The sequence below is a fragment of the Amblyomma mixtum genome, chromosome 1, assembly GCF_055824585.1.
Source record: "Amblyomma mixtum isolate Tamu chromosome 1, ASM5582458v1, whole genome shotgun sequence".
In the NCBI taxonomy this organism is placed as follows: Eukaryota; Metazoa; Arthropoda; class Arachnida; order Ixodida; family Ixodidae; genus Amblyomma; species Amblyomma mixtum.
Window position 1 is genome coordinate 131,892,990 of NC_143012.1, and position 10,936 is coordinate 131,903,925.

The 10,936-nt window shown below is 45.7% G+C and overlaps 1 protein-coding gene across 4 annotated transcripts in view; it reads right to left on the reverse strand.

The window, feature by feature from the left end:
- Positions 1–10,936, reverse strand: part of LOC149367607 (FMRFamide receptor-like) — a 1,196,541-nt gene that overhangs the window by 1,153,580 nt on the left and 32,025 nt on the right. The window lies entirely within an intron of this gene.

The window sequence follows — 10,936 nt, forward strand, 5'->3', positions numbered from 1 at the left end:
CACACAGCAAGAAAACACATTTTTTGGTTCTCTTTTTTTTATTTGGATAGAGGTAACCAAAGCGCTCCCTTTCACATTTTGCATCCACTGAGCACTGATGTCCTCTTTGACTCCGTACCTGCATATCAGTTAATACTTGCACCATGAGCTTTAAATTTTTACTGCGTGCTTACGAGGCCTTAGACATTGCATAAACACACAGCGAAAAATCTGCAACAAAATAAAAAATCCAGGTCCGAAAGGGTTAAAAGCGCTCGACACGTCATCCAGCAGCGATTTCCTGAGACTGTTCTCAAGTTTTGCACTCTTTGTAACTAATGTTGTAAATATGTTAATATAGTTTTCCTTTGCTTCTCCTACTACCTGTCTCCGACCCACGTTACTTCCTCTACCAGCACAGCGGCGGTGTTCCTGGTCCCGATGGCTGTTGAAACACGCTGCTAGCACGGCGAAATATACCCCACCTTGTCGTACTCGGTCATGGCGACGTCAACTTTGTAGAAAAGCGCCAAGACATCTTGTATGTATGCGACATACCTTTCTATTGACGACTGGGCGAGCGACGCGAGCTTCTTTTTCGCGGAGAGCTTCCGGACATCGTGTGTGTCAAATAATGTATGGAGCTTTTCTTTAAAAGTGTCCCAGCTCGTCAGTTCGTTTTCGTGGGTTTCGTACCAGACCCGGGCCGTGCCACTAACATACAAGAATGTTCCATAATGTAATTATTCACTTACCGTTTCTATGACTGAGCAGACGAGGAAAGGGAAAAAATGGCTCGTTATGATGCACATAACGGAAGCCAGCAGTCAGCGAAACTAACAAAAAACAGATTTTTTTGTGATGTTAGTTAATGGGAGATTAATACGGTTGTTATTAAAATATAAATGATCAGAAGAGAAACATCAATATGCTACCGGTGGGATCCGAGCACACGAACTCCGAATTTCACGTCTGGTGCTCTGCCTGCTAAGCACATTGAGCGTCGTCATATTTATTAGCTCTTGAAGAAGTTTGTCCGCGTTCTGTCAACGCCACTCGGATGAAATTCATGCGACACGTCTTGCAGCAGAATGAGTCGTTGTAGCCGCGTCGCTACTTTTACCTGTGTTTCACTGATTTCTGCCGTTGCCTCTGCGTATATACGTACGTTGACTTCCTCGGCTCTTTCGTACGTACTTGTCTGTGACGCTTGAACTGCCCGAAATATCCATTTTACTGCAGTGTCTACTGTAACGGCGTGTTGACACAGGTTTGGCTACGTTGTGTGCGATTTGAATGCGCAATTATAATTGAATTTATTACCTTTTCTCTACTCATGATGGTTTTTTTTTCGCTGTCAACCTCTACTACTAAAATTATGCGCCTGCGTGTCACATGCTTTCACATCTTTGTGCATGGCATAAATGGTGAAGGATGATTGCCTTCCAAAATAGTGGTGCCAGCGCATATGTGCCTTCTTCGGGCCTATAGTCTGTTGGTGCGGCACACCTGTGAATAACGGAAGTCAGCTGCCAGTCAAGCACCCAACTTTACTTCAGATCAGTCTGACATTAGCTGTATATCTTTGAAAAGAAAGATTATTTTCTGCCAAGCGTCCACTACCGCTCAGACCCTAAGCGCCACCATCAATGAGAGATTTCCCTCCGCTGTTTCGAAATTTCGCTTTTTAAGGTACGTCATCACATTCCACTTTTTGTGGATGTGAAAAATAGATGTGGAAGGCGGCCTCAACTTTGACAAAGCTGGACGAGCTCCGCTGTGACGGCTGTTCTTTTTTTTTTGCTTTTCTCCGCCGCTTGGGTCGCCGACGGAGCGGCGTCGTCACTCCGGCAGTCGGTTATTTCGGGCTCCCCGGCGGCCTTCGACTTGCCCCCTCCCATGCGGAGTCACACGCGAGAAGGCAGCGACACACGCACGCTTTCTGCTCCGCGCATATTCTTGTCCGGATCGACCGACCGACCTTGCATCCATGCTTTGCAGCTTCGGCTCTCCAACGCATAACCACCTTCGACTACTTGAGCGTCTCATAAGAGCTGCATATTGTGGACGACAGGAGGGAGAGACTTTAATGAATACAGGAGAGGTCTGCCTGGTTGTTATACTAGCATGCAGGAGGTGACAAACACTAGCAGTCAGCTGACCAGGATGAGTTTTTTTATTGCACGTTATGCACAGATGCTCCTCAAACACATGCGACGCAGTTTCGAGCATGCTGCATTGTTACGCACGGAAGACAGCGTTGACATATTTCACAGTGCGAACTGAACTTTCATTCCTCTCTCTCGCTCGCTTCACCTCCGCGAAAACACTCAGAGACACCTTCCTGCTGCGAGGGGTGACTGGCTGTTAAACGCGACAGGGCTCGACTTCGTCCCCGACGTCTTCTGCTGCGTTCCTGCAGGATAAAAAAGCCCTTTCCTTTCTTGGCTGGATAGCCACCGAAAGTTGTCCGCGGTACCTTCGTTTTCTTCCGTCTCTGTGCTCCGCTTTCGTCGATGGTGATGCGAAACCTTCGATGCATCCCGACAATCTAAGAATTACTGCCTATTCATTGTTAATACTGAGGTAGCACGAAGCTAAACAAGCGGTGCGTGATCATTTTCATTATTTCGGGGCCTGCTTTTTGTTCGCGGTACAACGCCAAATAACACGGAAGAGATTTCTGGCACTTTGCTCCTTTCGAAGCGCACTTGTGCATTAATATTTTACATCGTCTAGGCATTTTATTCAAACACAGTCGTGGCAATATAAAGAAAGCATGCTGTGCATACAATTTTCAATGCTATAATGATGCCGATCTAAAACCATTCTACGGAAATCAGTCCAGGAGAATCTAAAAGTTTTGCGTTCATTTTCACAGACATGTACGGTTATACACTTAATGCGCGGTACCGAAGTAGTATAAGAAATAAAAATACGTTTATCAGCCTATTTGACACTTAAACGCGATATCGACAACCAATCAAACAGCGACTACTGGACAGTACCCGAGACCTGCGGAGAAAACAAAGCTGAAGGAAAATGGCACATTACGTACTGCTCTGAATTCTGAGAGTACTATGACAATGATTTGTCAGCCCCGTTCTTAGTGAAGAGCACCACACTAACACGCTGATGAGATGCAGGACTCTTTGCACTCCCTAATTTGAGAGAATAAGTACATTGAACGAAAAGTGTTGGCGTTACATAATGTCGGACAAGGTTGCAAGCAAAAACAAGTTGCGAGTAATTTTGTTCTGGATTTGTGAAAACAAAAAATTAAGACTTAATGAAAAGAAGCAATATTTTGCACCATAAGAACTCCATGACCGTTTTCTTGGTCCTCATAGCTACCAGTGCGTCAGCTGAACACTCGGCTAAGGGAGCACAACAGATTGATAAGAACTGGCACAGGCAGCGATCTAGCCGTGCATCGCAAGGAATGCCCTTGAAAAAGCTGCACCCCTCTCCTGGACCGCACGCGCGTTCTAAAAAAATACAGAACAACAAAGGCCAAGGAAGTCTTCGAAGGACTAATCGTTCAGCGGAGAGGCCAGAGTTGCGTCAGAAAGCCATCTGTTAGACTGCTTGAAATGGAGATAAATTCACTATCCATTTCATTTCTGCAAAGCACCTGCAATGATTTCACTTTCTGTACCGGGGATAAGTATAATGGTGCTGTCCTTGCTGCTTAGATGTTTTTTTTTTCGGTGTATATTTCGCTTCTGGTGGATTCAAAACGAGGTCACAGCGCGCTGTGACCTTTCTTCGTCCTGTGTGTCTGTCTACTTCTAAGTGGCCTACAGTTTTGCCCTGTGTTACAGCGCAGTTTTTTCCTTCTTTAAGAAGCATTAGGTGTGTGTGTGTGTGGGGGGGGGGGGGGGTTGCAGGGTGTGTTGGTACAGAAAGGCGAGGCTACAGAACGCTTCAGATAACAGTTAAAATATTTCTGTACTCGCACTGTGAATTGCGATGTTAAGACGTGTACCAAGTTAGATGGCCTGTTGGCTTACAGTGGCATTCTGGCATGTGATTGTTACGCCCGTCATTTCGTTGCAGGGTCATCACGATTCTCCGAGGCCGGACACTATCTCGAGTTATTCAGAACAAAGCTGGAGTAACGCGAATATTTTCCTCGCGAAGCGCTTGTTCACAATTTTTTTTTCATTCTAGTGCCTGTGATGCCACTTTCTTAAAACACAATGGTCCCTAGGGAATGAGATTAAGAAAGTTTTGGGGGTTTCGCCGCTGGCGCAGCTGGAAGAGGCCTTTGTCAAGAGGGGATGCTCCACCGGAAGTGCAATTGCAAATAGCCCCCAAATCTTGCACAGTTGCCAGCAGATTCTCAGAATGAGCCGGCTCAAGCAGGAAGCGAACAGGAAACGCAAGCACGGACAAGTTGAAAACAGTGATAACTATGCAGCAAAATGGCATCACGCCGAACGCAGAAGCACCGAAGTAGAAGAATAAAAGGATGTAATGCAGTAAACACCGTGCGGTTCGTCGGTTGGAGTATGCTGTAATTATGATGCGAGAGAACGCATACTACCTAGGAAATCGTCCGTAGTGTTTCTGTAGACACCTCACAAGTTAACTTGAGTGTACAAAACATTGCGAGAGAATTTTCTTAGCAAAGACTCTAGGTGTCGAATAAAGCACTCCGTAATCAACACAATAAACACGGCCACTGGCGCTGAACTTGCGCGCAAGATAAAACAACCGCGCTATGCTGAACGAAACTCACCAATAGCGAAGGCGTGGGGCCGAAAATTTTCTGAATGAAACGCACGCTACGCTGAATGAAAAATAGCAAAACCTCCGTTGGTTTCAGTGGCTCCTATGGACGACGCCCACACAGAAAGGCTAGCTTTTCTGCCAAAAAAAATGGTAATCGGTCATCCTTGCACTTAAAACATGATCTCTAAAATTCAGGGCATCTCTAATGAGTGCAATGAAATGAGTAAAACGAAAGCGCATGTTGCACATCTCTGCCACTGAGCCTGCCTACAAAAGCGTCCCACTTGAGCACAAACAGCTCTCGCTCCATTGTGCCCATGATCAAACGCGAATGGCTCATGAAGGGATGGAAATAAAAGAACCCACTAGAGGGAATTCCAATAATGGTTAGCTGGAAAAAGGGTCCACCAATCTGCGCTGCCCATTGGGAACGCCCGCATGACGCGCTTCCAGATCCCCTCGAGGAGATTGTCACTGTGAAACCGAGCATTCTTCGTAAAACTCTTAATGAAGCCCTCGACTCACAGCTCGGGCAATTGCGGCACCAGATGTAGCGAGAGGGCACATGAAACAAGGCAAATTGAAAGACAGAAATTGTAGGTGAATTATTTTTGCTATTAATAATTTGAATGGAACATCAGCAAACAGAAGAAGAAAAAGAGGGCGAGAACTAACGACCTCATTTCCAATTTCATTATCATCATCATCATCATCAGCCTGACTAGGCTCACTGCAGGTAAAAACCTCTCCCATGTCTCTCCACTTAACCCTGTCCTTCCCCAGTTGCGGCCACAGTATTCCGGCACACTTCTTAATCTCATCCGCCCAGCTTACCTTCTGCCGCCCCCTGCTACGCTTGCCTTCTCTTGGAATCCACTCCGTTACCCTTAAGGACCAGCGGTTATCTTGCAGCGCATTACATGCGCTGCCCAAGCCCACTTCTTCCTCTTGATTTCAACTAGGATGGTTCACTCACCCACTCCGCCCGCTTCCGATCTCTTGACGTTACACCTGTCATTTTTCTTTCCATAGCTCGCTGCGTTGTCCTTAACTAAAGCTGAACCTTCTTTGCTAGTCTCCATGTTTTTTCCCCATAGGTGAGTACCGGTAAGGTATAGCTGTTGTAGACTTTCTTCTTGAAGAATATTGGCAGCCTGCCATTTATGATCTCAGAGAACCTGTCATATGCGCTCCACGCCATTCTTATTCTTCTAGTTATTTTCCTCTCATGATCCGGATTAGCTGTCACTACCTGCCCTAAATAGACATATTTCCAGCCCATCAAAGGATAAGGAGGAGGGGGGGTGCAAATTTCAAATCTTAAGTGCAAATTGCGCTAAATTACACATTTTTCTATCTAATCTAACACAACAACGACGTTTTTCCGACCATTCTGAGACAATTTTCACTATGCTGTGACGACTTTCGGTGGATGTGATGTCACACAGTTCCCCGTGGCTATATCGACGTCCGCGCTATTTCGACGCAATTTCGACGTTTTTGCCTATATTTAATTAACTAATTTATCCACAATCATAATACTTGCTTTCTAGGCTCATTGTTTCCACCTCTATCTGCAGGAATCATTGCTTTTCTTCTACCTTTTTTAGTTTCCGAGTTAAACGCGTGAGACACGATTTGTCAACGGACGACAGTTCGAACTATTAAAAGCTTTCACCTTAAAACACCAATTAGCACTTCATTAGTACAAACCTTTATTATTACATGAAAGGATTCTATAGGTGCATCAATGACCAATACGAAACAAAATATAAATGCAAAAAGCAACGGTATCATTTCAAGCTCATGCTGTCATTTAAGCAAAGGAAAGATTGCACTTAGTGTTAAGCATTTGAGGAATCAGAACGCGAAGCATTTGGCGGCCGTACTTAGTGTGGGACGAGGCGTGAACCAGTTGTGAGCACATCGTGTGGTGTGAAGTTGATTTTTGGGAGCCAGGTTAGCGAGAATGTCAAAACATGGGTTCTTGTTAATTCGGTTCATTTTTTAACGACGAACTAATAATAAAATTCCAATGACGAAAGGTGTCAGGCAGGGAGACACGATCGCGCCAATGCTATTCACTGCCTGTTTACAGGAGGTATTCCAGGGCATGAAATGGGAACAGTTGGGAATACGAGTTCATGGAGAATACCTAAATAATCTGCGATTCGTTGATAACATTGCCTTGCTAAGTCACTCGGGACATAAACTGCAAAGCATGATAAATGAGTTACACAGGCAGAGCAGAATGGTGGGGCTAAAAATTAACATGCAGGAAACCAAAGTAATCTGCAACAGTCTAGCAAAAGACAGCACTTCGTAATTGGCAGCGAGGCGCTGAAAGTAGTAAAAGTATATCTATTTAGGGCAGGTAGTGACCCGGATCATGAGAGGGAAGTAACTAAAAGGATAAGAATGTGGCGGAGCGCATATGGCAGAGTCTCTCAGATCATGAATGGCAGTTTACCAATATACCTCAAGAGAAACGTATACAACAGCTGTATCTTTTGAGACTGAAACGGCAATAGCGCTACAGCGAGACGTACACAAGAAAGAATGACACAGGACATGCGCTATCCTGTGTCAGTCGCATGTCCTCTGTCAGTCTTCCTTGTGTACGTCTCGGTGCAGCGCTATTGCCACTTTAGTCTCAAATAGTGCACCATCTAGCCCAAATTGAAGTTCTTCTAAAAAAGCCGCATCTTACCGGTACTCACCTATGGGGCAGAAAAGTGGAGGCTAACAAAGGGGTTCAGCTTTAAGTTAAGGACAACGCAGCGAGCCATGGAAAGAAAAATGATAGGCGTAACGTTAAGAGATCGGAAGACGGCGGAGTGGGTGAGGGAAGAAATGGGGGTTAATGACATCATAGTCGAAATCAAGAGGAAGAAAGGGGCTTGGCTTGCTCATGTAATGTGAAGGCAAGACAACCGCTGGTGTTTAATGGTAACGGAGCAGATTCCAAGAGATGGCAAGCGTAGCAGGGGGCGGCAGAAAGTTAGGTAGAGTGATGAGATTAAGAAGTTTGCCGGGATACGGTGGCCGCAACTGGCAAAAGACAGGGTTAACTGCAGATACATGGGAGAGGTCTTTGCCCTGCAGTGGGCGTAGTCAGGATGATGATGGTGATGAATATGGTGCTGTAGTGCTCATTGACAGGTGCTAGTCATAATAAGTGAAAAAGGGGCGATGTTTGGGCATAATATGAAACGTTAGCTATGATGCCAAAAACTTTTTTTGCGGCTTTTCCAATTTAACGGTGTTTCATTATGGTCAACTAAAAAGTAGCGCATTGACAGTACAAGGACAGCCAGGACAGGACAGGTGCTACCTTACAACTGAATGAAAACGAACAACGAAAAACATCCCATCACGAGACAAAAACACTCATGCGTAACCGAAAAATCAGCCACTAAAAGAGAAAGAGAAAGAAAAGAAAAAAGCGCGAAAGCTCATTACGACTGTTGCGAAAACTGATGAGTCAAATAGAAGGCGTGGTAATGAAAGGCCGCGTGCAGTACGACATCTTCTGTTTATCTCTTTCATGCATTGTCAGTATCGGAAAAGTCCTTTCGCAGGGACCTTGCAGTAGCAGACATTCCTCGCTTCAGAAAACAGTCGGAGCAATTTTGCTGACAGCAAGGTCTAGACTTGATGGCCTTTCGCCAACAATAAATGTTGGACCAAATGTTTAGGAGAGTCCTCCAAGGTGGAGTAGATTTCTAATAAGGGTATAATTACTCACTGACGTCCACCCGAGCGCAGCCATACGGCTACGAAGGAAAGCTATACAGCTTTCTCGGAAACTTCGTAGTTTCCGCGGTGGTCTCGGGATCGAACCCCGGACCAGGACGAATTTTATTTAACTATGAAGTTTCTGAGAAAGCTGTACAGCTTTCCTTTGTAGCCGTATGGCTGCGCTCGGGTGGACGTCAATTAGTAATTACTCCGATTGGTTTATGGTTTATGGGGTTTAACGTCCCAAAGCGACTAAGGCTATGAGAGACGCCGTAGTGGAGGGCTCCGGAAATTTCGTCCACCTGGGGTTCTTTGCACTGACATCGCACAGTACACGGGCTTCTAGAATTTCTCCTCCAAAGAAATTCTAGCCGCCGCGGCCGGGTTCGAACCCGCGTCTTTCGTGTCAGCAGTAATTGTTCCCTTATTACAAGAAATGTTGGAGCGTCGTGTTGGACACTAATGAGCAGAATTCAGTCCTAGTTTTCCGCACTGCGCTAGAAACCCTTTCACACTGGGCGTTGCTGTGCGGTATTATGCTCGCGTTTTCTTGATGTGGCGAAACACGGAAATTCATCCGTATAAGATGGCAAAAACATCCGCAAATATCTTTTTTTTTTGTTCTGATAGTGCCACCACAACAAGCACACGAGAATTCTAACTTTACACAGACGGTGCATCTAAGCCTAAAAATGAACACAAGCGGCAGCAACAGCATGCACGTAACAGTATTATGAATGCTTTGCCTTTGGCCGGTAGCTAAGCCGTTGGTTCTAGTGCGGCCGTTGATGGTGCTGCTGTCGATTACGATGCGGCTGCACATTCCGCGTTGCCGGTTTCGCAAAGCCATTCTTGTGCGGGCAGAGACATCTCTTCGGAATTTTTAGGGCAGTGGTCTACAATCGCAAAGTTCAGTCAAATATCGGGACTCTCCCGGGCAGATCGGGAGGGTTGGCAGGTATGTTTCGCGCTTTTATGGGCTTCTTCCAGGATTTCCCTCGCCGCGTCCTTAAATCTTAGTGCGGTTTCGAAAGGGAAAGTTCTTGCAGTGCTCTGGCAAGCAGTTTGCAGCCGCAATGAAGAGGCGTGTTCACCCAACCTTACGTTTAGACATCTGTCCAAAGGACACACAGCAAACTGATAAACGATGCCAGTGGCTTGCTGTGCTTTGTGCCATATACTGAAAGTTTATCCACATCATGGTCTGCTAAAGCACATAGCTTGCAAGCTTAAGGCGCGCTGAAAACACGACGTCAACCCCAAATTTCGCTGTCCCTCTCTTAAAGTTGTGCGAGAGTACAGGCGGCATTGTCTCAAACTACCCTTTCTGCTGGTGCATTCTGATGAGGTAACCGGGTGATTTCCTTTGTAGCTTTTTCCTGGGAGCCTCTGCGACTGCCACAGGAAAATCGGCAGTAGCACCCGTCCGGTCCTCATACCTTTCTTTTTCCTGTTAAAACGCCACGTCTTCATTGAGCACGTCAGAACAACTGGCCGCTCAGTTAGGTACACTATGTTTGAGAACGTTGTTGTACCCTATACCACATGACGATGCGTTAAATTGAATAAAATAATGAATGATATGGCGATACCTCCACCCTCTATAAAGGCCCCAGCCAGAAACAAGGAGCGCGACAGGACGAAGCGTCCTGAATGTTCGTGTAAAACAGCGCAACGGCTCGAAGCTAAACAAGGAAGGGAGAAACCACAGCGGTGAACTAACAAAAGATTTTTTTTATTCAGGACACCAGTGCTTAAGCACACGCCTGTATCGCAGGAAAAAAAATGTATATAGAAAACATCAAGTTCCAGAAGGCAAATCATTCTGAGCGTGCAGAAGTTGGGCCTGGGCCCTGCTTGGGCCTACTGTAGGCCTGCAGTATGTTCTAAATAAATAAAATAAAAAATAAGTTTGTCGATGCACGCAGTACAGCAGAATGGGTGCTTACGCATTGCGTACCTAGCCTCACAACATCTGACGCCTCAATTATTTCTCTAGTGAGCTGGTCCTTTTGTTTTTAGCTACAATTTGGCTATTCTCGAACATCGGTCGGCATGAACAATAACGACAATGGATCCCGATACGACCGGAGTTCTTCACATTATTGTTGAGCTCCATAAGTCTCTCATAATGACCGCGACCAGTTTGGCCGACTTACGAACGCCTGCAGGACGAAGGAGTCGAATGAACCAAGTTGTCTCTGCACTCGACATATTTCTTCTTGTGCTTCATGGTGCGCAGAGGAACATCGCGGCCCGTTTTTTTTTCAGTCGATTTACAAGCACGCATAAACTGCTTAATTTCGCAGGGGCTCAAAAAAAGAACTCCAGCTCGTTCTATTATTCTTTTCAGATTGCGAGATACAACATGAAGATAGGGAATTACAGAAATATTGTTTCCTTGGCTGCCTTGGTTGACAGTGGCGCCTACTTTCAACTTCTTCAGCATGCCCTCCGCCGCACAAACTAACATGTTAAG